Genomic DNA, 25648 nt, shown 5'->3' with positions numbered 1-25648 from the left:
CGCGCTTCATACAAGGAAGTCAAGACCCCAGTGAATTCTCTCAGATCACGATGCTGCTCTGAATTACTGCCCTCTCTCTCTCTCTCTCTCTCTCTCTCTCTCTCTCTCTCTCTGTTCTCGTCATGTTTATGTGTCTGTTCAGGCCAGAGACTCTCTGATGTCTCATTCTCGTGCATGTTTTTTGATATTTTCAGAGTCTAGATAGTCTTTGATGGCTGAACCATTCTCGGGTGCCATCAACCATCACCTTTTTTTTTTTTTTTTTTTTTTTTTTTTTTCTGGAGATGGGGTCTTTAATGGTGCTTCCCTGAACCATCTCTCCAGCTAAATCCCCCCTCAACCATCACCTTTTTTTTTTAAAAGGCTGGCCCTCTCGCTGATGTGCAACACTCTGAGTAGGCTGGCTGGCTGGCTGGCTGGCTGGCTAGCTCATAAATCAGCTGACTCTGACTTCTCAGAGTTGGGATTCCGAGTGTGTGGCTGCTGTTCCCCACTTCTTGGCTTTAAGTGGGAGTTCTAGGGATCAAAGCCAGGTGCTTGTAAGGCAAGTGCGCTAACCACTGAGCCATCTACGCAGCCCCATCATGACACAGTCCACTGCTTTCCATGCAATCGTGACCTCCCCTCCCCGCATGTTCTCCTACCGACCGCACCCCCATCCTAGGCAGCTTGGACCCCTGTAGCTACAGCACTACACCAATGTGCACTCCATTAAACTCCAAAAATGGCTCTGTCAATCTGCCCTCGAGCCAGAGTCTCATTCTTCCTTCAGTTAAAGCCTGATTTTTCAGGAAGGCCACCAATAAAACCCGTGCACGGACTTCTGGGAACTATCCCCACCTAGTGGTGTTTATGACAGGGTCCAGCCTGTGAGCCCTTCCTGTCTGCACATCTATTAGGTTGGAGAAATGAGGAAATGAGGAAATGAGGACCTAGAACTCAAGGCAGGTGCTTACTGAAGGAGTCTTCAGGGCTCAGGATCAGAGGGCCCAGTGAGTGTATGTGTTTTACAGGGATGTGAAGAGGGTTTTTACACTGAACTACACACACACACACACACACACACACGCACGCACGCACACACGTTTGGGTTGCACTACAAACTGAAGGGTTTGTGTTACTGTGTTCCCCACTTTCAGATGCTGAACCCTAACTTCCTGTGCAACTGTATTGGAAGATGGGGCCTTTGGGAGGTAACCAGCTTTGAGGCTTCAGAGTGGGGTGTGTTTTGATGAGGAGAGGCCAGAGAGCCCTCCCTCCCTCCCTCCCTCCCTCCCTGTCCTCTCCACGGCCTCCTCTCCTCCTACACCAAGTGTAGCTGCAGGAAGGTCGGGCATCCTGGTGGTGATGCTTGTCATGCAGATGAGAACAGGGACACTGGAGCAGCAGGAATGAGCTTCAGGGTCTAGCACTCTATCCCCTCCTGCTCACCTCATGGAGCTTAAAGTGGAGGCCGCCATGGCATGGTTCCCACTGGACACAGGGCAAAGTGAAGCTAGGAGCTGACGTCACAAGGAGCTGAGGAACCAACACACCGTGGGGTCCTGGTTCTCTGGTTCTGCTTCATCCCTCAGGGTGTCCAGGTGCCAATGCACACATTGCTGGAAGGATGAAGTGGATTGGGTGAGGTCTGCGGGATTCATGTCCGGTTGGGAGTGAGTGCAGGGGGAGGGGGGGGTGGGGGTGGGAGGCTTCTCTGAGGATTTTAGTGTTACAGCTCTCTTGGCCAATATTCAGTAAAACAATTCTTTTAGACAATATTCAATGGAACAGCGTGTGCACATAAACTTTGTTCCAGGTGAATCAAGGGCTGCATATGAACCTTGGAGAGTGGGAAGGGGTTCTTAGGTTGAGGCTTCACAGGGTGAAGTTTCATTGGCTGAGGCTTAGTGTTCCGGGAACACCTCATTTGCATGGAGAGGCGTTCAGGGAATCCCAGGTGCTTGCTGAGCAAGTTCTTATCTGGAAGAGAGGAAGCTGGACCTGTAATTTTGTCAAGGACTTTGTGACATTCCTCAGATAGAGGATTGGGGGTTGGGCTCCTCAGATCAGGCAGAGAAGAGGAAGCCCCTCTAAGAAAAGGGAGTCCTTCATTTTGCATCGAGCTCAGGAAAGCTGTCTGGACATGGTAGAGTACATCATTAGTGTCACGGTGCGACACTCTGGGATAGGATGAGACCTGGCAGATCTGAACCAGTCTAACATTTGGTCATAGTCGATTCTGGGTCAGTCTTAAACACTTCCCTTTCATAAACACACTGCAGCTATGCCAACACGAAGAAAACTGGGTGAAGGGTGTTTGTGAGCCCTCTGTACCCTGTGCAACTTTTCTATAAGTCTAACATACCCTGGCCTCAGAAACAAACAAACAAACAAACAACAAACAAACCAACAACATTGAAAAGCTAAGCTGCTGTGATGGCCAATCTTCATTTCTCAACGTGACTTGATGGAGAGATACATGGAGGTTAGTAAGACACACCGGCAGGACCAGCTGCATGGGGAAGACTCGCTGACAGCCTCTAAAGGTTGGAGTCAAAGTGGAAAGGAAGCAAGGCAGTCAGCCCTTTTCGGGGCTGGGGACTGAACCCAGGACCTTGCGCTTCCTAGGCAAACGCTCTACCACTGAGCCAAATCCCCAACCCCAGCCCTGTACCTTTGTCACGGTCTTTAGCATAGGAGAGGAGAAAGGGCTGATTTTGGCTCACAGTTTGAAGGAACCGTTTTCCGGCAGGGGAGTCAGAGCGTTCAGAAAGCAGAGCGCTTCCAACAGGAAGTGGGACCAGGCCATAAAATTCTAAGACCCGCCCACAGTGAGCCACTTTCTCCACTGAGACTCAACCCTTTCTAAATACTACAATTCTTCCCAAAGAGGACCACCACACATAGGACTGTGGAGGATGCTGTAGGCTTAAATTTTTCAAAATCTACTTTAATAAGGATTCTTAAATCCTTCAACTTCCTTATAGCTTACTGGCCAAAGGGTAGGGGAGGAAGATGGTTAATAGGACAAGGGGGAAGAGAACCTGTTTAGAAGGAGTTCTTTGGGGTGATTCCAATCTCTGTCAGCAGTCCAGGCCACCAACAAAACACCAAACAGGAATCAGCATCAGTATCTTGACCTAGAAGAAACCTCGAGAATCTGTTGACCACCATGAGTCCACTGAAGGAACAGGAAGCAGCTGGAACACCACCGGAAGTTCTTCGGTGAGCTGCTCTCTACAGAGTCACAGTAATCCAGATCAGTGATGAAAGCCAGGCGAACCAATGCCCAACCAAGGCCAGAGCACTGCCAGCGAAGCCCAACCAAGATGGGCAAAGCCAACCAAGGCCAGAGCACTGCCAGCGAAGCCCAACCAAGATGGGCAAAGCCAACCAAGGCCGGAGCATTGCTCACTGTCCGGGCGGGTTAATTTATGCTCTTCCCAAACATCGTGCGTCTCTTTAAGCATCTGCTCCAGCGAAACATCACGTGCCCTGTTACCAGGAAGCTCCAGAGAAACATCATGTGTCTGCTCTCAGCAAAGCATCCTCTCATAAGACAGTTTCCAAAAAAATGTCTTATGGCACGACTGAGTCTCCAGCCACACAAACCGGACATTCCCACCTCAGGACACTGTCTTCAAGCCATATTGCTTAAGCCCCATTCTTTCTGAGCAAGTGTTTCCACTGTGCTGTCATCCTGACCTTGAACATCAGACAAGGACTCCCCAAGTCCTGCCTCACCCTTTGGTGCTGGCATTACAAGCACGGGTCACAGGTCTAGTATTTATCTGTGAGTTCCGGGTTAGAAGTCGGTTCCTTTTGCTTACCCTTACCCAGCCTTACCCATGGAGCTATCCTTCCATCCCACAGAGGCATTAACATTCCTTCTACCTCAACATTCAGGACTCCCCCACAGTCTTCTACAGTTGCTGACCAGGAGGTGGAGAAATGTGAACGCACAGGTAATGAATGCCTGAGGGGGGGTTCCACTGCCTTGCAAAACAATTTGGTAGTTTCCCCAAAAGTTACATAGAATCACCGTATGACCCAACAATTTCACTTTTAAATACAAATCAAAACCAGGAAGTTTGGATTCCACAGCAATGTTTTTACTGTCCGAGACTATGAAACTATCCCTTTAATGTTTTTTATTTATTTATTTATTTATTTATTTTTACGTCCAAATCATTTGCCTGCATATGCCTGCAGGCCAGAAGAAGGGCACCAGACCTGATTACTGTGGCCACCATGTGGTTGCTGGGAATTGAACTCAGGACCTCTGAAACAGACAGTCCTCTTAATGAGCCATCTCTCCAGCCCCCTTACATTTTCAAAGACTGAAACTTTTGCTGGCCCTCACAGCCAGCGTTTATAACACACTGAAGTTACTGAAGACTTAAGGCTGCTCTCTTACTGTGTACTCAGGCCGTTTGCTTAATCCACCTTTAAGAGAACAATGTAACCAACTTTTCTTGCCTTGGGTTGCCCACCCCTAAGAACAAAGGGAATTCTGACACAAGCTCCAACAAGGATGAAGCTCAAACATTATCCTCAGTGAAAAATACAAGATTTGGAAGTATAAAAAGCTCGCTTACACAAGAGAGCTTAAGTACTCAGATTCTCGGAAGCAGAATGAAGACTTAAGGTTGCCAGGGAAGAGCCATGAGTTACCATGGCGCTGACAGATGGGCATTCAACCACATGAGCGTACCTAAGGCCACTCAACACTGAGATGCAGTAAGGACGTAAAATGTACATTGTTTTGTAACACAAAGAGGTTTCTTCTTTTGAAATTACAAACTGTACTTTCTGGTTCTTGACAAAGTCCTTGGGTGTGGGGTGTGGTAGCACCAGTAGAGAGTCTAACTTTCTTGGGCCAGATGGATCCTTTGGTCTCCATCAATCCTTTACTCAAGAAATGAGCCTGAGCCGGGGGTGGGGGGCGATGGCACACACGAATCCCAGCACTTGGGTGGCAGAGGCCAGTCTGGTCTACATGAGGAACTCGTGGACAGTCAGGGCTACACAGAGAAACCCTGTCTCAATCCAAACCAAACAAAACAATAACAAAAACAAAAATCCAAAGAAAGAGAGAGAGGAGAGGAGAGAGAAAGTGATCCCAAACAATATAGCAGGAATACTTTCAAGATTAAATTTTAAACCCACTTTTAACCACCTGGGTTCCTATCCCCAGATCCTTCCCCTTCTGTCTTCCCTAAATCTTGCTGGTCCTCCTATCAGCCAAACAGGCTCTGCTATGGAAATCTATAGAAATTTTTTAAAAGAGCGTTTCTGTTTGGCCAGAAAAAAAAAAAAAAACTTTTGAGAAAATAAAAATCAAGTCTACTGGGCGAATAGACAGCCAAACAGCCTAAGCGGAGCTCTTACCCCTCTGTCCTGGTCTGGGAGACGCCCTACCTTCAATTACTTGGTTGAAACAGACACCAGTGACTTCAACTGTGTTAGTGAATTCTGGTGTGAATAGAAGATTCACAAGTACCTCAGTTTGTTAAAAAAAAATAATAATCACCTGAGGGTATGTATCCTTCTAGGAAAAGCGCTTCCATGAGCCCCTCTTCCCCATCTCTGAACACGAATCCTTGCCCATCCACCAAGCCTTTTCTCAGAAGCCCCGCCCAGCGAACCTTCCCAGCCACCGGCCACTGATTTTCCCTACCACACACCTGCACCCGGGGACGTCCTGCAACGTCTGTTTGGTTATGACCTCTGTCCTCAACTTGATCCAAGGTGGTTGTTGGAGCTGGCCAGCTGTTTCCTGTTACCTAGACTTCCACACTTCCTGTGGGACCTTGGGCAAGTCACGTGCTAAAGGTTCTCAGTCTGTAAGTCATAGGTGTGGACTGCGACATCTTCCGCAGCAATGAGAGGGGAAGGGGCTGATCCCTACTCTGCAGATACCCCCTGAACAAGCTCTGCCAGCGCACACACCAAACCCAGGACAGGGTAAATGGGTGTGTGTGTGTGTGTGTGTGTGTGTGTGTGTGTGTGTGTGTGTGTAATTAGATTTTTCTCCGTTACATTTTTATTGAGATATAATTCACATACCATAAAGTTTAACTCCTGGAGTCCACAATTCAGTGGATTTTATGCGTTAACAATCTATACAGCCATCACCACCATGTGACGTATGTTTCCATCCTCCTGTTGGCCCCCCTCCATTACACTTTTCCTTTTTCTCTTAGACACAGGTTCCCTGTGTGCTGAGACTGCAGGCGCCATGCCCAGCTTAAAGCTCTGGTTTGGTTTTTGAAGACTCTAAGCGTATTTTTACCTTACCTCATTAAAAGCAATTGCTTTCTTTCATAGATACCAACAGCATCGACTGTGTGTCAGACATGCTGTGAGTACTCCGTTGAGAGTGTTGTCCCCATCACTATCCCCAGTTAGAACAAAGTTGATGGCGTCCGTCTTAGTCAGGGTTTGCATTCCTGCACAAAACATCATGACCAAGAAGCAAGCTGGGGAGGGAACGGTTTATTCAGCTTATACTTCCACATTGCTGTTTACCAAAGGAAGTCGGGACAGGAACTCACACAGGTTAGGAACTGGAGGCAGGAGCTGATGCAGAGGCCATGGAGGGATGCTGCTTACTGGCTTGCTTTCCCTGACTCGCTCAGTCTGCTTTCTTATAGAACCCAGGACCACCAGCCCAGGGATGGCACCACCCACAATGGGCCCTTGATCACTAGTTGAGAAAATGCCTTATAGCTGGGTCTCATGGAGGCATTTCCTCAGGGGAGGCTCCTTTCTCTGTGGTAACTCCAGCTTGTGTCAAGCTGACACACAAAGCCACCCAGTACAGGGTCTGGAGACATGGCTCAGTGGTTGAGCACTGGTTGCTCTTGCAGAGGACCTGGGTTGGATTTAATTCCCAGCATCCACATGGGGCTCACAACCGTGTGGTAAGTCCAGTTCCCGAGCCTTTGGCATCCTCTTTGGCCTCTCTGGGTATCACAGATGCACATGGTACACAGGCATATATTCAGGTAAAGCCCTCATGCACATAAAATAAAAATAGGGGTTTTCTTTGTTTAAAAAGAGTTTCCTATCAAGCTACAGAATCAAACAAAATATCACAACCTTTAATCATGGGACGTTCCATCTGCTTCCTCCTTATTTATGAGTCACCAGCTGTTTACCGCTCTAGAGGCGGTGGGACCTGGGGGAACGGAGCTGATAAATCATGATGCAGGCTGAAGTCTCCTGCAATAGCTGATGTTAGCGCATCGGACAATTTACACTCAGAGGGTTAAGATGAGTCACATGACTGACGTGGACAATTATAAGGACAAGTCACACATGGCGGGCAAACCGCCTGTGGTGGGCAGGCTGCACGTGGCAGAAGCATGTTTTTCTATAGAGGCATACTGACAAGTAACTAGTCAGTTGTAATGAATAAGCTGAGGTAAACTCACTCGTATCCACTACACCTGGGAGGAGCACGAAACACATTCCAAGAGCAGTTCCGTGCTCTGAAGAGACTAAGGTCACCAGACTCTCGTCTTTTTTCTTGGAGTTTTCTCAGAGTTCTTTGGCAAGTACTCAGAATTCTCACATGACTCCATTCTTGTCACATGTGCTCCAACAAGGAGCTGTGACTTTTTCTGAATAATAGCCCAGGGGGATGCTCTGCGCTAACACAGCATTCAAGTGAGTGCGGCCCCAGTCCTCCAGGAAGGAACTATAGGAGACAATCCTAGGTAGGAGGTGACCTGCCAACATCAGCATTCAGAAACCAGGGAGTCGGGCCACTGAGAACACAGTCACAGAGGAGTCACTAATAATGATTATAGGAAGACCAAAAGAAACTACTTCTTCTTCTTCTTCTTCTTCTTCTTCTTCTTCTTCTTCTTCTTCTTCTTCTTCTTCTTCTTCTTCTTCTTCTTCTTCTTCTTCTTCTTCTTCTTCTTCTTCTTCTTCTTCTTCTTCTTCTTCTTCTTCTTCTTCTTCTTCTTCTCTTCTTCTTCTTCTTCTTCTTCTTCTTCTTCTTCTTCTTCTTCTTCTTCTTCTTCTTCTTCTTCTTCCTCTTCTTCTTCTTCTTCTTCTTCTTCTTCTTCTTCTTCTTCTTCTTCTTCTTCTTCTTCTTCTTCCTTCTTCTTCTTCTTCCTTCTTCCTCCTCTTCCTCTTCCTCCTCCTCCTTCCTCCTCCTCTTCCTTTTCTTCTTCTTACATTTATTTGCAAAGATTGAATTAAGCTGTGAGTTGGGGAAATGGTCTTTCACGTTAAGGCCATCCGGATCTCATTTTCAGGTGTGTAAAATTACAGAGCTCTCTGCTCCCCTCAGTGACACGGCCTCCCACTTCAAATGAACTGCCGTTTCTTTATATGAGGCAATTTAAGATAACAGTACACACTTCATTTGCTCGAAATGGCATCTTTGAGAGTAGTCTATCGATTCAACTTTAGTAATTCAGATTTTTGTTGTTCTTTTATTTTTATTTTTATGATGCTAGATTTCAAACTCTCATGCAAGCATGTTAGGCAAATGCTCCACCACCAAGCACATCCCCAATCCCAGGTTTTGCTTCGTTTGCGTGTATACTACTAGGAAGTTCACTGCGGAAAAAAAAATCTGTAGAGTATCCTTTAGTAACGCAAGAACTCCTTTAAAATCTCATAATTACTTGCAAATTCCCCCAAGGCTCTACTCAGGTGAGCCTGAGTCAGGGTTCACTTGAGTTGGGGTGACTTCATTATTTATTCTAAGTTGTGCTACATTTGGGGCTTAGCCTCTGCCAACATCCCAGTGAAACTGACTCTCACGAAAGTCAAACAGTTGAGTGACTCTTGTTCCAGACCCCTGTATTCATGGTACCCGAGGGTATCTGGCTAACACAGCTTTCTTTCTTGTGAACCCCAAGGTTGAAAAAAGAAACTCTCCCTCCTAGCCTAGTGGTGTCTGCTTACAAAAATATAAAAACTTTTCTTCCAACCATGTAGCTTCGGAGAAATTTACTTTAGAAAACAATATACTATGCACAAAAATATCATTGACTATGGTAGGATATTAGTGAGCTATATTTCGGGAAGGTGGCCAAACAGCACACAGTTCACTACACAGTGGGGCTTTAAACGGTGGTAGACTGGTAAGAAAGAATGAAGTTACATTAATTGAAGGCGATAGCTGAACCAATACCGAAGGAATTAAATCGGTCTCAGAAAGGCAAAAATCATGTTTTCTCTCACTTTGGCGTCCTAGATTTTATTTGAATACGTGAAGCACATGTGTTAAGAGGACCTGAGGGTAAATAGAAGCGAACCGTGGTAAGGAACAAAGGCATCAGCGGGCGGGGTGGAGAGAGAGGAGAGGGTGCTTGGGGTTGGGAAAATATGTCCAAAACACAATATATACTTCTGTGAGATAGTCTTATGTACCCACTACAATACAAAATTTAAAGATTAAAAAATAAAAAATAAAAAAACGGGGCACGCCCAGAAAAAAAAAAAGCCTATTTAAATAAACTAGGCAGCAGTGCCCTCTTGTGCTAAGATGTTGGTACTACATCCAGTAAGTAAAAGCAGGACCACAACGACTAAAATCACAAAAAAACTTGCTTAAAGCAAGAGCTCTCTCCGAAAGCTTAAGGTCAGAGGTGTACCCCAACACTGACACATCGATATTATCACCCACAAGCCTGCTAAGTCATATTCCTCGCTTTCCCAGGACACATGTGACCAATGGGGCTTCAGGTTAGCCGCCCCTGCTTGAAAGTTGAAACAAGAAAGCACGATGCTGGGTAACCCTTCATTTACCAGCACGTCCAAGGCGTTACTCTTTGTTAACTGATTTTTGAAAATTTACTGGGCAGGAATCAAGTATATGACTAGGGTGATCTCACATTGCTATCCTCCAATTGCTCCCGGGTTCTTGTTTATCCGATGGCTTTTCTCTTGTAAATAAAACCCACTGGAGTTGGTGCCCAAACGCACAATGGGCTCTTATGGTCGATTCCTGTGGTATTGTAAGGGTGGTCTAGGAAGGGAAGCTCTATGCTAGAACACACAGTGTCAGGGAAATCCTGCCTGCCGGACTCCTGCCCAAGCCTTACAGAGTGGCTGTCACTGTGGCTTAGCAGTCTGCCCTGCCTGTTCTGTGCTTGAGTGGCCAAGATTCTTGTCAGTGATTCCTAGATTGCAGGGTTTCATGTAAAAAATATCTAAAATAATTTTTCCAGAGGACTAGTTTTAAAACTTACCATTTTATTATAACCATTATTTTATGGGAAAAATGAGAAACTTTAACAATAAAAGGACACACACACACACACACACACACAAACACGAATATTTCTTTGAGGATTTCGTATCTGTCTTGACCATATTCACGTCCTCCCTTCTCAATTCACTTAACTCCGTGTCCTCATCTCCTCTTTCTCCTCCTCTTTCTCCTCCTCCTTCTCTTCCTCCTTTTCTTCTTCCTCCTCTTTCTTCTTCTTCCTCTCCTCCCCTCCTCCTCCCCTCCTCCTCCCCCCTCCTCCCCCCCCTCCTTCTCCCCTCCTTCCTCCTCCTCCTCCTCCTTCCTCCTCCTCCTGCTGTCAACAGTATGTCTATATATTCTTGGAAGTGTGGCCTTCTACACTTACCTGAGGCCACACTCCTAGAGAAAATTGATTCTTGCTCTCTCAGTAGCTGACTCTTTCCCCCACCCACTTGTGATCCCTGATCCTTGGGAGGAGGGGGTACGCCATATTCATTCCATTCAAGGATATATCTCTAGTTCTTTATCATCTTCTGGTAAAGTAGCTCACTGGCTGGCCCTGAGCACACAGAGAATTCATTTTTTCCAGTTTGGAGCTGTCATTTTACAACCAAGAGACTTCGGCTAAAATGTGTGAATCAGGGAAGCCGCGACTTCTGTAGGAAGTGTCTGGGTCAGAATCCTAGAGCTACTGGAGTAGAGCTGACACAGAACCACCCAGGCACACTGAGCTCCTTGCCCCTCTCCTCCCCTCCCCTCAGCCCTGGTCAAGTAGATCTCCCTGAAGGTCTGGTTGGGGAGCACCCCTGCCTTTAGGAATGAACAGTAGCTGCCCTTACCTGCTCTCTGCAACTTTAAAGCCTCTCGAACTCGGTGTAGATCCTGCCTCTGCAAAGCTGAGAGAGACTGAGATAGCAGCGATCAGTAAAACAGCAGGAGATGAAGTGGTTTGCCCCTGGGGTGTTGGAGCCCTTTGGAGACATCACTGAACTCCATTGAATCATGATGATCTGGATCAGACGATGATTTAGAGTCTCAGCTTGTGTGTGTGGGGGTCCAGCTTACACCTACAGGACCGGACTGGGGATCCCACGAAAGCTCTTTAACACCCAGAACAGCCCCACAACCAAGAACGGTCCTCCCTACGCATTGAGAATGTTGTTGAACAAGTCATCTCTCTGTTGCCCCAGAGGATGTATGAACCATTAAGAAAGTAGACTCCCTGACACAGCAGAAACCCAGCATGAGTACGGGAGGTGTCAGGTAAAAAGAAATGCTCTAGGAGTGAGGAGATGAGGCTGTGCCCTCCAGCATGTCCTTCACTTGCTCCAGTGTGTGGATGGGTGGCAGTAGGGGAGTATGTCACAGTGGCTTTGAAAGCTTTAGAGGGAGGAAGCAGAAAGGGCCCCAGGGTCTCCTGAAAGCCTCCTCACCTTCTCCTGCTTCACTTTTTCAAAGGCTTCCAAACCAGCTCTTGTACCTGGCCATGCTGAGACTTGGGACCCCCTCCTTCCACCCCAGGACTCCTGACAGAGAAGAAGAGGGATGTTGTTTACAAGAGTTTAAGGACCCTAGAATGCTTGAGGCTATAATGGGAAAGAGACCTAGTGAGAAGAGGCAAAGGACTTTAAAATGTTAGCACTTCCCATGCGCATGCTCTAAATTGCCACATGTAAAGACCCCTCCCAGAGGGCTCCAAAGGGCTGATGCCCCTCGGAAACCCAAGGCTTGCCTGAGAAGCTGGTGCTCCTGTAGCCAGGAGAGCATCAGTACCCAATCTGGTCCAGGAGCTGCAGAATCCTTACCTCCCCAAATAACGACCCTAATCCCGACTCAGATATGAGGTGGTCCTTAGAGCAGCAGAACTTGTCTTGTCAGGTCTGGGAATGGGAAGGAGGCTCCTTCGCGGGCACAGTCCTAGTCTTTACCTTTGCCACAAGCGTGTCTGTGTGTCCAAGCTGGTCATGCTCACACCATAGCCTCAGAGTAGCATCTTGGTACCCCAAACTCTCAAGTGCCTCACTTGGGTGCTCCAAGGCAGGTTCTGTTTTCTTCCCCACAACAATACAACATGAGGAAGTTTCTAGCATCCACATTTTGGAAACAAGGAAGTCAGTTTTCATGAGAGAGAAACAATTAACCTAATGCCACACAGGAAGTCAGAAAATCCAATGCCAAGATAGAGGAATATGCCTACCCAACCCCAAAGTGAAACCCTGAAAACACTGTGAAGACAGCAGTGGTGGACCGGGCCCCACACCCTCTGCTGTGGCTGACTCCCTTGACTAGAAATGGTCTCTTCCAGATTTGGAGTCAAAGCTGAGCTCACAGTGTCCCCCGCTTTTGGCTGAGAGGGTAGGTTCTCCGGGAGGCTTACAGACAGACTGGCGGGTTTTGTGGGAAGACTCTGGAAATCCCAGGCTCCCCAGAAGGCGCTGTGAGAATAGACTGTGAGTGGCTACAATGATAGATGATGCCTTCCCTTCAGCCCCTGACACTGCAGTGTGCAGGCCGAAAGGTCAGAGAAGGACTGGGCTATAGCTCAGTGGGAGAGCACTTGCCTAACACATCTAGGGCCCTGAGTTCGATCCCCACAATCACCAAAACAGCCTGGAAAGGCAGAGGACGGGGTAGGGTCTTCCTCTTAGGAATCCTGTATATAAGCATATCATTCTATTCTGTATTTGTTCACATACACCTAGAATATATACCTATTATCCACTGAACAAAATTCTAGACCAGTGGTTCTTAACCTGCGGTTCATGACCCCCATAGAGGGTGAAACAACTCTTTCTTTGCCTAAGATGACTGGAAAACACAGGTGTTTTTATTAAGAGTCACAACAGCAGCGACTTACAGTCATGAAGTAGCAACAAAATAATTTTTTGGCTGAGGGTCAACCACAACCTGAGGAACTGTATCAAAGGGTCACAGCATTAGGAAGGCTGAGAACCACGGCTCTTAGAGCCACACAAACTTTATAGTGATAAAGAAGACGGATCCGTCCTTAAGCAGCTTAGAATCTAATGGGGAATCCAGTCAAACAAACGGGGTAGGCGTCTGACCTCCCAAACCTGGCTCCCCATCCCTTTCTCCTTTGCCTACAAAGGTGTGGGTCCCATCCCCCTGTAGTACTCACGGTCCAGCTCCCAGAAATCACACCCTTGCTGGACAAGCAGTAAGAATCAAGCACTCCCTGCAGCACATACATGAGTTCACACCATGGTCTCCTCGGCCCACTGATAAGGCTAAAATGACCTTTCAACTCCAGGCTTGGCCGGACCCTGGTGCACACGTCTCCCTCTACACGTCAGCATCCCTGTGGGCTAGGATACCCATTGCTCTGATTTTAACAGGGGGAAAACTGATTCTCTGAGCAATGAGGAGACTACCCAGGTTGTCTACTGCTCCTACTGCAGGTGCTGAGCCAGGCCTCAGGGGGTGTTACATCATTATCATTTAAGTACTGGACAAGGGCATAAACACAGGGTCTAAGTGACTTGTCCATAGTGACAAAATCAGTTCCTGCAAACATCTCAGGCTTCTTTATCATCGTTTTTCTCCCTTTTATTTTATGCCTAGGAGTGTTTTGCCTGTGTGAATATCTGTGTCCTGTATGGAGGCCAGAAGAGAGTGTCAGACACCCTGGGATGGGCGTTACTAATGGCTGTGAGCCACTGTGTGGACTCTAGGAACAGAACCCGGGTCCTCTGCAAGAGCTCTTAACTGCTGATCACCTCTCTAACTCCAACATTTTTTAAAACAATTTCACTTTTAATTGACAAGTAAAAGTTACACATATTTCTAATGAACAATATGTGAATTGCCAACTTATTTAACACGTGCATTGCCTCATATACTTATGGGGGTGTGTGTGTGTATGTGTGTGTGTGTGTGTGTGTGTGTGTGTGTAGAACCCTTAATTCATGTTGACACTTTTCCAATACAATAAGTTGCTGTTAGTGTATTACTGTGGTGGTCACAGGCCTTCTCAATGATTCTTCGACTTGAATTTAGGAATCCTTTAAGGTACAAGCCCAGGCCCAGTGAGTATAGGTAGGGCCCACAACCCTGCAGTCTTAACCAGCACCCCATATGGTGCTCATGTGTCAAGTTGGGGGGCAGGCATTACAGACCATGAGGCAGGCTCTGCTATGTGACTGCCCACCAGGAAACATGCAGCAGCAGGAGCTAGAAGCCTGGCTAATAACCTTCAAAGGCAAACCCCCACTGGGTCACTACCACCAATCAAACGCACCTCTTCAAGGATCCGCAGCCCCACAAACAGTGCCACCAGTTTGGAAATAACCGCTCAGAACAGAAGCCTGTGGGGAATAGTTGACATTCAAACCCTAACACAAGGCTTGGATCTGTCTCTCATCAGACAAACCTATTTCATCTCCTTCCCTATTAACCACAGGGGAATGAGTTCCTTAAACTGTTTCCCAAGCTGGTAGTGGCAGTCAGATCAGAGAGAGCCCTTAACCAATCAGCCATCACTCCGGAGGCTGACCTGCCTGGCATGGACAGCCCCTTCCCCAGAGTCTGTTCCATGGTTCCAACCAGGAAGCAGCATGGCTTCCATATGGCCTCAAGCAACTGCAGCCAGGGTGTATTTCCCTGTCACAGGACATGCTGGGGACAAGTCCACAACCCAACATGAACCCGCAGTCCTGTTGAACTGTGTCAACATCTACTGTCCCCAGCCTCCTCCTTCTCAGCTCCTCTCTTCGGATTCTAGGACCCCTGTCTCCTCATCTTCCACTGAAACTAGCTCACGCCGGCCTCAGCCTCCTTGGTGCGCCACTATGCATATGTCCTTTTGTCTTTCTCGCTTCTGCAGTCTCCTCTCCGTTTCTCAAACTTGTTTTCCAGAAAGGATTCTGTGGTGGTTTGTATATGCTCAGCCCAGGGAGTGGCACTCTTTGGAGGTGTGGCCTTGTTGGAGTGGGTGTGGCCTTGTTGGAGTAGGTGTGGCCTTGTTGGAGTGGGTGTGGCCTTGTTAGAGTAGGTGTGGCCTTGTTGGAGTAGGCAGGCCACTGAGGCATGGGGTTTAATACCCTTGTCCTAGCTGCCTGGAAGCCAGCCTTTGGAACAAGATGTAGAACTCTCAGCTCCTCCTGCACCATGCCTGCCTGAGTGCTGCCATGCTCTCACCTTGATGATAATGGACTGAACCTCTGAACCTGTAAGCCAGCCCCAATTAAATGTTGTCCTTATAAGAGTTGCCCTGGTCATGATGTCTGTTCACAGCAGTAAAACCCTAAGAGGCCTCAAGTTACAAGACCTCAAGTAGTAGCGTCTGTGTGAATGAAAGACTCAGAAATTTAAAAAAACAAAACAAAACAAAAAAACAAACCAACCACAACAACAAAAAACCCTTATACTTGAGGAATTCAGATTTGGGGAGAGGGGTATGGATCTAGAAAGAGTTCTAGTAGAGAGGCTCTCTTCAGAGGTTGGCATATCAAGGGTGCCAAGGAGCCCAGGGGAGTCATCGGTGATGTCACAGTCACTTCTGAAGGCTGGAGCAGAGATGGCTTCCTAAGTGGAAGAGGAGGCTGAAGAGACGGCCCCAGCAGAGCACAGAGGCACAAGAAGACCTGGTCGCCACTGGAAGCACAAGAAGTAGCGCTGGGGTTGTCCAAGGACAACACAGGAGAAATAGGGCTGACGTCAAGGACGGCCTGCACTGCCCCATGGTGGCTTAGACTTGCCTCTCCAGGCAGTGACTGTCCAAGCTTGCCTGTGGCTCTGTTTCAGGGCCCAGCAGGCCGGCCACCTGAGTCCCATCCCACCTTCCCTCACAGTCCCTCTCAGGCAGCCCCAGCTTCCTGTTTGCTCTCTGCACACTGTGTGACTGTACTGCCATGTCTAACAGGACACCATCTTAGGACATGGATATTTGGGAGCCTGGCGTTCGGTCCTCAGCTCAAAAAAAAAAAAAAAAAGAAAAGAAAAGAAAAGAAAAGGAAAAAAAGAAAAAAGAAAGCTTGGCTGGCCCTGCCAATTAGCCCACTGTTCTGCTCCTCATTTACTCATTGTTTCTTCCCCTCTCTCTTTATCCTTCTCCCCCGCTCTCTTACTGCCCTTCCCCTCCACCTCCTGATGCCTCTCCCTCCCTTCCCTTTTCTTAGACAAGCCCAGACTAGCTTCTTTCTCATAATGTACCCCAGGCTGTCCTCCTGCCTCTACCTCCCTGGGGCTGGATGGTGACAGGCTACCCCTGGCTTGTTAACAACCTTTTAAAGTCAGTCTCTTTCCCCGCTCCTGCTTTGGGGACCCACACCTGTTTCTCAGGCTGCCTGCACTCGATCAGGTCATGAAATTCAGTCTTTTAGATCCTCCACAGAAGCCAAGTTCCTTGGCCATGAATGATTGCCACTCTGCTGGACTCCTTTTCCTAGAAGATGCCCTGCGGGTGTTGCCATAGGCCCAGGAACACAGCCTGGGTAACTGCTCATCTCTGGACAGTGACTGCCCCTGCGGCCTCCCCAGGGGAAGCACAGACATGTTCCGAGTCATCTCGGTTACTAGGAAAGCTGTGATCCAGAAAACGCCACACTCTATGAATGAACAGTGTAAAGGCTGCATCTCCACACAGTGACATGGGCTCCCCTCTAAATTATATCAAAGCACAGCTAATAATGCACGTAACACATTATTAAACATATATGAAAGCACACATGAAAACAAATAATGTTTTCAACTGTTTTGTTAATAGTCTGAGTGAGTGTTCTCATGTTAATAAATCAGAAGATCGGGCTGGAGAGATGGCTCAGAGATTGAGAGCACTGATTGCTCTTCCAGGGGTCCTGAGTTCAATTCCCAGCAACCACAACCATCTATAATGGGATTTGGTGCCCTCTTCTGACATGCAGATATATATGCAGAACACTGTATATAATAAATGAATAGATCTGTTAAAAAAATCACTCAAGGCTGGCTTGCTTCTATTAAAATCCGTAGACATTATTTTGGGAGGCAGTTTTGGGTTACAGAAATGTCAACCAAGAGCAGAGTCTGTCTTCCTTCTCCTCTCAGCAGAATCTCCTATTAGAGAAATCCATCAGGTGTCACACTGATACATTATTGTTAACTTTAGTGTTAACAATACATTGTTGTTACTGATACTTCATTGCTAACTTCTGAAGTTCACTCGGTTCCACTCTTGGTGGTATCTGTTCTGTGGGTCTTGACAAGTGCACAGTAACATGGACTAACCCATCCTATTATCTTACAGAACACACCCACCATTCTAAGAACCACCACCACCCCTGGGAGCCACCGATCTTTTTACTGTCCCACTATTTGGTAAAGTGATTTATAAGTCTGATTCTGAGTTGACTGCTTGCTTTTGGATCATGCTGCTGGCCTGGCAGAAGGGACCAAGCTCTAAAGGTTCTGACTACTCCTGAACCCTGGGAAATTATGTTTTCAGTCCCATCCACAGCGATCCACAGGGGCTTTATTGAAATTTGGCAGGTAAATGTTTCTCCTCAGTGAAGTCCATCGCTGCCCTTATAAGCTACTAGAACCTGATGTACTATCAATATACATATGTATCTATATACATGGGGTTGTTGTTGTAAAATGTCACTTTACATTAAAGGGACAGATGAAGGGAGCTTTTCCTTTTGTAAACTATTGAATATTTCAGGTGGCACCAGGTGGCAGCTGTTTCTCATCCTATATAAGGAGGGCAGGGCCAGGGCCAGGGCCAGGGCAACTGCTCTATCAACAAAGGCACCCACCCACCAAGCCTGAAGACCCAGGTTTGAGTCCTAGGACCCACAAAATGAAGGAGAGAACCAGTTCCTCAACTTGTCCTCTAATCCCTCCCCATACACACACCCACCCCACATGCACAAGCCATGGCATTTGAGCCATGTACACACAGCATACATGTACACACAGCACCAAAGAAATCAAATCAAAGACAAGACAAGAACATCTGCCATCTTGGAAAGGAAACATCATTATGTTTCAAAAATGGCGGCAGCGATGGGCCTGGATGCCCGCAGTGTCGACAACAGCAGGCTGGGGCAAGAAGCACTTTTAAGTGAAATGGTGGAAGGCAGTGGCCCTGTGGCCTGGGAGATTGTGGTTGATGGCATCTGTGCCATCTGCAGGAACCACATTGTGGATTTCTGCACAGAATGCCAAGCCAACCCAGGTTCCGCTACTTCCAAGGTGGGCTCTTGCGTGCACCTGTGCTCATTTCTGCTGACCCCTGCTGGCTCATGACACAGCAGGCGCGCCCACTGAGGAACAGAGGGTGGGAATTCCAAAAGTGTGGTCATCAGGAGCGGGCCTTCCCTGAAGCCTACCCATTTGTTATTAATTTAGCGGCTTGCCTTCCTGTTAATTATAAATGAAGTAGAGCCAGGTGTTGTCTCCTCCATTGTCTTTGCAGCTTGCTGTCCCTGTAGCCATATTGTATTTTGTCAAATAACGTCCAAAGAAAGAAAAAGTTAAAAGAAAAAAAAAGCATCAATACACTTTCGGTTCATAAAAAATTTTAGGTTTAGTATTTGAACAGACAATAAAAGTATTTGCCAATTACAGGTTTTCATAGCTATCCCCCCTTCTATCTTTATTAACTTTTCATATTTTTTGGATAGTCTAATATTTAAAATTTGTAAATTTTTTGTGCAAGTGTCTGTGTGCATGGTTGTGTGGAGGCCAGGGACACAGTTCAGGTGCTATTTCTCATGAACCACCTACCCTGGGTTTTGGGACAGTCTCTAGGTGGCCAGGAGTTTGCTAAGTAGGCAAGGCTGGCTGGCCAGGGAGCCCCAGGGAACCAGGGTCATGACAAGCAGTATTTTATGTGGGTTCCTCCTCCTCCTCCTCCTCTTCCTCCTCCTCCTCCTCCTCCCTTCCTCTGCTCCCCACTGACCCCTCCCCATCTCCGTTTCCTTTTCCATTTCCTTTTCAGATGGGTATGCATATCTTCATTGAGTTGTGCTTGCTGTCCTAACAGTCCTGAGCTCTCAAAATCCCCATCCCAGCCTTCCAAGTACCAGGACAGCAGGCACACACTGTCATACTCATAGGTCTCAGTTTCTTCCCTTAGAACAAATCACATGGTACCCAGATATTTCCTCTACACCCTCATCTGATTTCCGAGCGTGTTTAAGGCCCAAGCTTCCTTCTTTGCACCTCCCTCACGACAGTTCCTGCTTACACTTCTCCCTGGCGCCAACTGGTTTGCGTACAATAATTGTTTATTACGTTTGGCATTTTGTGGCTTGGAAAGGTCTGCCTTGTTGGGCAAGCTCCAATTCCTAGAGATTACAGGGGCTCCCGACAAGAGCAGCATTGTGAAACGCAAACCGACCAGCCAGAGCCAGACTTCTATTTGCCCTACAACCCAGAGGCAAAATTCTTCCAACCTTCACCACCGCAGGACCAAATTCCAGGCAACCAGAGAACACTCCTAGGTCTTAAAGTCATCCAGAACGATTCAAACTGCAACGTCTAAACTGCTCACTCTCCCAGTACAGACCTCAATAAAAGCCCTGACCAAAGCTCTCCCCACCCCGCAACCCTCCACTCCCTCCGCGGTGCCTCCTGGCCACGCCTTTCCATGTCCGCCTGCACGGCAGGTGTTTTCCCTCATTTCTGGGAACTGTGAGTGTGAAGCTCTTCCCTAGAGCCCCTCCTGTTTCTCCACAGGCCACACATGACTGATCGTATCAGAAAAGAATGTAGAACAATCTTCTAGAGCTTTTCCTGCGCTGATGGAGATGCTAACAAGCCGTAAAAGTAAGAAAAGAAAATGAACTGGGGAAGAACCAGGAGGAGGGCCATCCTGTACGCGGCGGACAGCAAAGCAGAGAGAGTGTCTGCTGCCTGTGTGTGCCAGTCTCCTGCACACACTCATGTCAGAATCCACAAATTTGAAATAGCATCTCCCTGATGTTTCTTCAGTTATGGGTTAAGATTTGTTACCTTTTATATGTCCCTGGCAAGGGACCTGTTAATATTTATGTCGTAGGCCTTCCTGGGAATGAGTTCATTTAAGTAAACATTAATTGCTAGTCTTCCTTTATGCCCTGATTTCCTATCGTCCATAACTCTTCAAAATTATCTGGGGAATACTTTAATAAATGTCCCCATCTCCTTTTAAAAATGTTTATCTTAGGGTTGGGGATTTAGCTCAGTGGTAGAGTGCTTGCCTAGGAAGCGCAAGGCCCTGGGTTCGGTCCCCAGCTCCGAAAAAAAGAACCAAAAAAAAAAAAAAATGTTTATCTTAAAAATGTAAACAATTTACTATTTTGATGTCTGTTTACCACATGCATGCAGCACCCACAGAGGCCAGAAGAGGGCGCTATATCCTCTAGGACTGGAGTTACAGATGGTTGTGGGTGCTGGGAATCAAACCCAGGACCTCTGGAAGAGCTGTCAGTGCTGTTAACTACTGAGCCCTCTCTCCAGCCCCATCATCATCTAGACCACTAATATTTTAACAGCATCCTCACATTAAAAAAAAAAAAAAAAAAAAGACGCCTTAGTGATTAGTAACACTGGCTACTCTTGCAGTGGGCTTAGGTTCAAGACGAAGCAACCATACAGCAGCTCACAATCACCTCAAACTCCAGTCCCAGGGGATGGGAAACCTCCTGACCTCTGCAAGCACCGGGCATGCATGCGATACACATACATCCTTGAGGGCAAAATACTCAATAAAAATAAATTATTGAAAATAAAAGTAAATGTCAATTGCCATAAGAAATAGATAATTTAAGTAAATCAGGCCTCCTTGACCTTTGCAGGATTCTGCACTTCTACAGTCTTAAAGCAGGGAACGAAACTATTCAAATGCCCTGAGGTAGGAAGTCCCTCTCTTTAGTGGTATAGCCACTAGCTAGCCGCGATCTGCCACTAAATAACCCCTCCCCAAAATTCACGCAAGGGACAGTAATTAAATACAGAGGGTCACCAGAAAAGAAAAAAGGAAGGAAAGAGACATGTTAGGAGAGACACTTGTTATAAAGAAGAAAGATCTCCCCAGGAATGAGAATGGGCATAAAAGACCCTACTGGGGGGTGCATCTCTCTCTCTCTCTCTCTCTCTCTCTCTCTCTCTCTCTCTCTCTCTCGCACACGCACACACATGAAATGGGAAATATCAAACCACTGATATTTCCACAGGAGCGCCCCATGAACACGGACACCTGGAAGGGTACCCCCACCTGCCCACTCCATGTGGAGCACCCCTCTTCTCTGTCATTATATTGTTTGCACTTCTCTCTGAACCTCCAGTTGGAGCCGTCTTTCCTCCCCATCTCCTCTCAGATGGCTGCTGCATCTGGAGAATGATTTTGGAAAAGCTCTGTGCCTTTGAGTGTCTGCCCCGCCTTCAGCAGGTACCTGCATGGGTTCCGGACCAAAGAGCCTGGGCGTCACCACCAGTCGGCGGTCGGTTGTGTAATCAGAAGGTCTGGGCAACACAAATGCCTTTCACCATTGCATCCATTCCTTAGTTAAAAACAACAACAATGCCCACGTGGGGTTGTGGAGGACCAGTCTACCAGCTAGGAGTCTGTGCTGTTTTTGTTTATTTGATGTGTTCTGCAGTGCTGGGGTCATGTGTGCTAGTCAGGTACTGAGCTACATCCTCAGGTCCATTTAAATCCCTGTTTGCCCACAGTTAAGGTCTTGTGTGTAGAAGTCACATAAGCCAATGATGACATCAATGCCTTGTGCCACTCTCTTGATGCCACCGTTCATGGTCACAGACCTGGACACTCAAAGGCTTTAGTTTCTCTTTTACATGCAGGACCAGTCTCGCGTCCCCAGGAACTGTTCCCTTAGTGACCGGGTATGTTTGTCCAGTTGCACATCTTCCATCCGGCCCTGCACTCACGGTGGTCACCATTCTCCATCTTGTTGTAGAAAGAAAACTTGAGCCACGTGGACACCCGGGGCTCCCTTGTCTTCTGACTCCCAACCAGGCTCAGGGGACAAGTGACACTTGCAAGAAAGGAATAAGTCAAGGCATCTATTCCTTTAGCCCCCACTCTGCGGGGCCATCGTGGCCCGGCACACTCTACAGCTGGATGTCACATGCCAGCAGCCTCTTCTTAGGATCTGTCCCCCATTCTGCCCAGCAGCTTCCCTTCCAGGCCTAGGAGTCGCAGCGAGTCCCCGCTGTTCTCATTCTGGAGCGTGTACCACCCTAGTTCCTTTCCGAAGCATCTTAGTTATGAACCCCTGTTTAATGCCTTCCTATACTACCTCATTTAGGCAGATTTCTATTTCTTGCTAGAAATTGCCAGCCACACAATCCAAATGATAGCTTTATTTTAGATGTCACTCTTTTGTTCTTAACTATATTGCCAAACATAAAAACGGACATAATCAATACACAATACTGTTAATAACAGAAACAATAATGATAATAAACTTTGAGTGCTTACTAGAAAAAAATCACCATGTATATATATATTATTTACAAGTCTCAACTCACAACACCTTCTCGAGGAGCGGGCAGGATACTTCCGAAATGATGGCAGATCCCTACCTCCCTTGCCTTTGCGACTCACCGTAAGTGTGGTCTGGATTGAACCTCTTCTTTTTAATTTTGAAACAGAAGTTCTCACTACATTGCCCAGACTAGTCTTAAAGTCATGATCTTCCTGCCTCAGCCACCCAAGAGGCTGGGATTAGAAGCATGTGCCACCATGCCTAGCTTAGGGATGTCTAACAGGCAGAGCATGGCACAGTGATGGGCCACCAAAGATCAGGTTACACAAAGACCACGGCCTGTTTACAGCTGCTTGCTCTTGCTCAGTTTTAGGGAAAAGTCGCTGTGACTTGTGTTAGAGCAGGGAGATGCACACAGTCAGTGTGTTAGTGGGACTTTTCATCGCCATGACACATTACCACCCACAAACAACTTTAGGGGAATAAAGTTTTGGCTCATGGCTTGCCCATGTACTTGGTTAGAACACCACAGTGGTCGGAGATTGTGGAAAAGATGTTCTTTGCCTCATGGTGGGACAGAGAAAGTAAATACAGAGAGGGCTCGGGCGAGATGTAACCATTGAGCACATAGACCAGTAACCTATTTTCTCCAAGTAGGTCCTGATTCCCATTTACACACACACACACACACACACACACACACACACACACACACACACACACACACACACAGTACAAATGCCGTAACAGGGGTAGGTCATCCCATAGGCTAAGTGGTGACTTTCCAGGACCCAGCAGCAAGGTCAGAGCAATCTCTGAGCCTCTCTTTCTAACTCTATTTGAGCACAGCGCCCTCTCAAGCGGGGCTTTTGATGTTCAGATGCTAGAGCAGCTGGTGTCATTCAGAAATTCCACATGCAGCTGTGTGCTCTGTCCCCGAGAACCAGTCCTGCCCAGCACTTTGATTACCCTAGCCAGTTTGACGGGCTGCATGTGCGGGTGGCCGGAGTCCCATCTTTGAATGACTTGCTAATAATGTCATCAGTTATGAGTCTATCAGGGGAGTAATGCATTGATTAGCTATAACCCTCCAGATGTAGACACTCCCCTAAAAGCCAAGCAGCTGGGAAGCAGTCAACCAGCCGCTGAGCTTGTACAGGGCACATCCAAGCCATGGCGTTCTGCCTTTGGCCCCTGAAGGGCTCAGATTCAGATCGTGACGCAAAACACACTTATTCCATCTCCAAGGGTCCCCAAAGTCTTAAGAGTTCCAAGACTGTTCACCGCTCAATCTCAAAGTCTTCAGTGAGATTCAAAGCTGTGAGAAAAATAAAAGACAAGTGATATGCCCCTGTCATACAGAGGCACAGAGGAAACACTCCCATTACAAGAGAGAGAGTCTGAGGAACAGAGAGGAAGCACTGGATCAAACGGAGGTCAAGACTCAGCAGGGCAAACATTAGCCCCAGGTCCCAGCACCACAGGTGAGCTCCCACAGGCTGGGACAGCTCCACTTTTTGGCTTTGTCTTTTGCGGCCCATAGTGGCCTGTGTGAAGTTGGTTCTGCTCTGGGCTGGCAGTGCTTCTCCACCAGCTGCCCCGTGGTCTTGGCGCGTCTACCTTCCTGGAGTCTCCACTGTCTTCAGTTTTATGCATCGTCTTCTGAGGGGCGGCTGCTCCCCAACCCTGCCACACACTGTCTGGCCTCCTCGTCCTTCCTCTAAGATCTGGGTGGAAGGCTCCATGATCCCATCACTCTTGCCTTCCGTTAATTCACAAACCCAAACCATGGTCATCTGGACAACGCCAAGGTCTCCTGCCTATTAGTAATGTAGCCAGGCTCCCATGGACCACACCGAGTACTTGGGTGGCCGAGCAAACAAAGTCTAGGGTAATAATTTCCTAAGCAGCTCTGAGCAAGTGGAAAGATTCAGAAGCTCCATTCTCATAAAAACAAAACAAAACAAAACAAAACAAAAAACAACAACAACAAAAAAACAAAGCAAAAACAAAAAAACAAAAACCCAAAGGTCTTCCAAATGATTTCACTCTCTTATATTCTTGACCTGGTCACGGATGGGTTTGGCCAGTTTCTGAGATACCTGAAGAATCTCTTTCTTGTGGGTAGCAGAGGAAGCCCAAGTCGATGTATAAAGAGGTGAGGTCATGCATGCACGGGTATTGCTTGATACGGGCATGGCCAAGGACTCGGATGCCGCAGGTCCATGGGAGTGGCAAAACCATCCTCTCATCTGAGTGCACATTTTGGAAGATCACCAGAGGTGCAAAACCAGCAGCTGCAGCTCCCTCCTCCCGAATGACTGCACCTGAGACTGCTCCCCTGGAGAGCCCTCCTATGCCCAGACAGGCTAACACCTCCTGTTGCATATAATGAACTCGCCGGGGCTCAGGCTTGTTGTGAGGTTGGTGTGGAGTGTGTACAGCCCACCCAAATCCAGTTTTTCTGTGTGTATCTGTATGTCCGTCTGTTCCTCCTCCAGTCTCTTGCTACCCCAGTCAGCTTTTCAGGCGTCAGCTGTGCAGGACACAGCACCTTTCTTTTTCCTGGTTCGAGGTCCATGGGTTCCTTTAAGCTGTTCTAATCTCTTTGAGAGCCATGTCCTGCCTATCCGTGATTTTAGCTGTGCTCCTTTTCTGAGCAAGCCGCAAGCTTTTCCACTTTACTTCATCATTTGTTTTAGTTTCCCCTCCATTGCTGTGACAGAACAGTCTTGACCAAAAGCAATTAGGGGAGAACAGAGTTTATTCCAGTTCACAGGTTTCAGTCCGGCGAGGGAAGCCAGGGTAGCCACTCACAGGAACCCGAAGCAGACGTCACGGAGAAACGACGCTCAGCCATCCTCAGCTAGTTTTGTGCTCACAGAATGGTGCTGAGCCAACCGGCTGAGCCCGCCTCCATCGATGAACAATCATGTCAATCCCTCGGCTGTAATTTCCTTCTTGGCTGACTCTAGGCTGTGTTAAGGGATGGTTAAAGCTAACAAGGACA

The 25648-nt window shown here is 47.4% G+C and overlaps 1 pseudogene; it reads left to right on the top strand.

The window, feature by feature from the left end:
* The first annotated feature begins 18193 nt into the window (after positions 1-18193).
* LOC116900838 lies at positions 18194-18582 on the top strand (annotated as a pseudogene).
* Positions 18583-25648: the final 7066 nt, after the last annotated feature.

Source organism: Rattus rattus, chromosome 5 (assembly GCF_011064425.1).
Source record: "Rattus rattus isolate New Zealand chromosome 5, Rrattus_CSIRO_v1, whole genome shotgun sequence".
NCBI classification, from domain to species: Eukaryota; Metazoa; Chordata; class Mammalia; order Rodentia; family Muridae; genus Rattus; species Rattus rattus.
The sequence above is the reverse complement of the archived record's forward strand: the minus strand, read 5'-3'. Positions and strand labels throughout refer to the sequence as shown.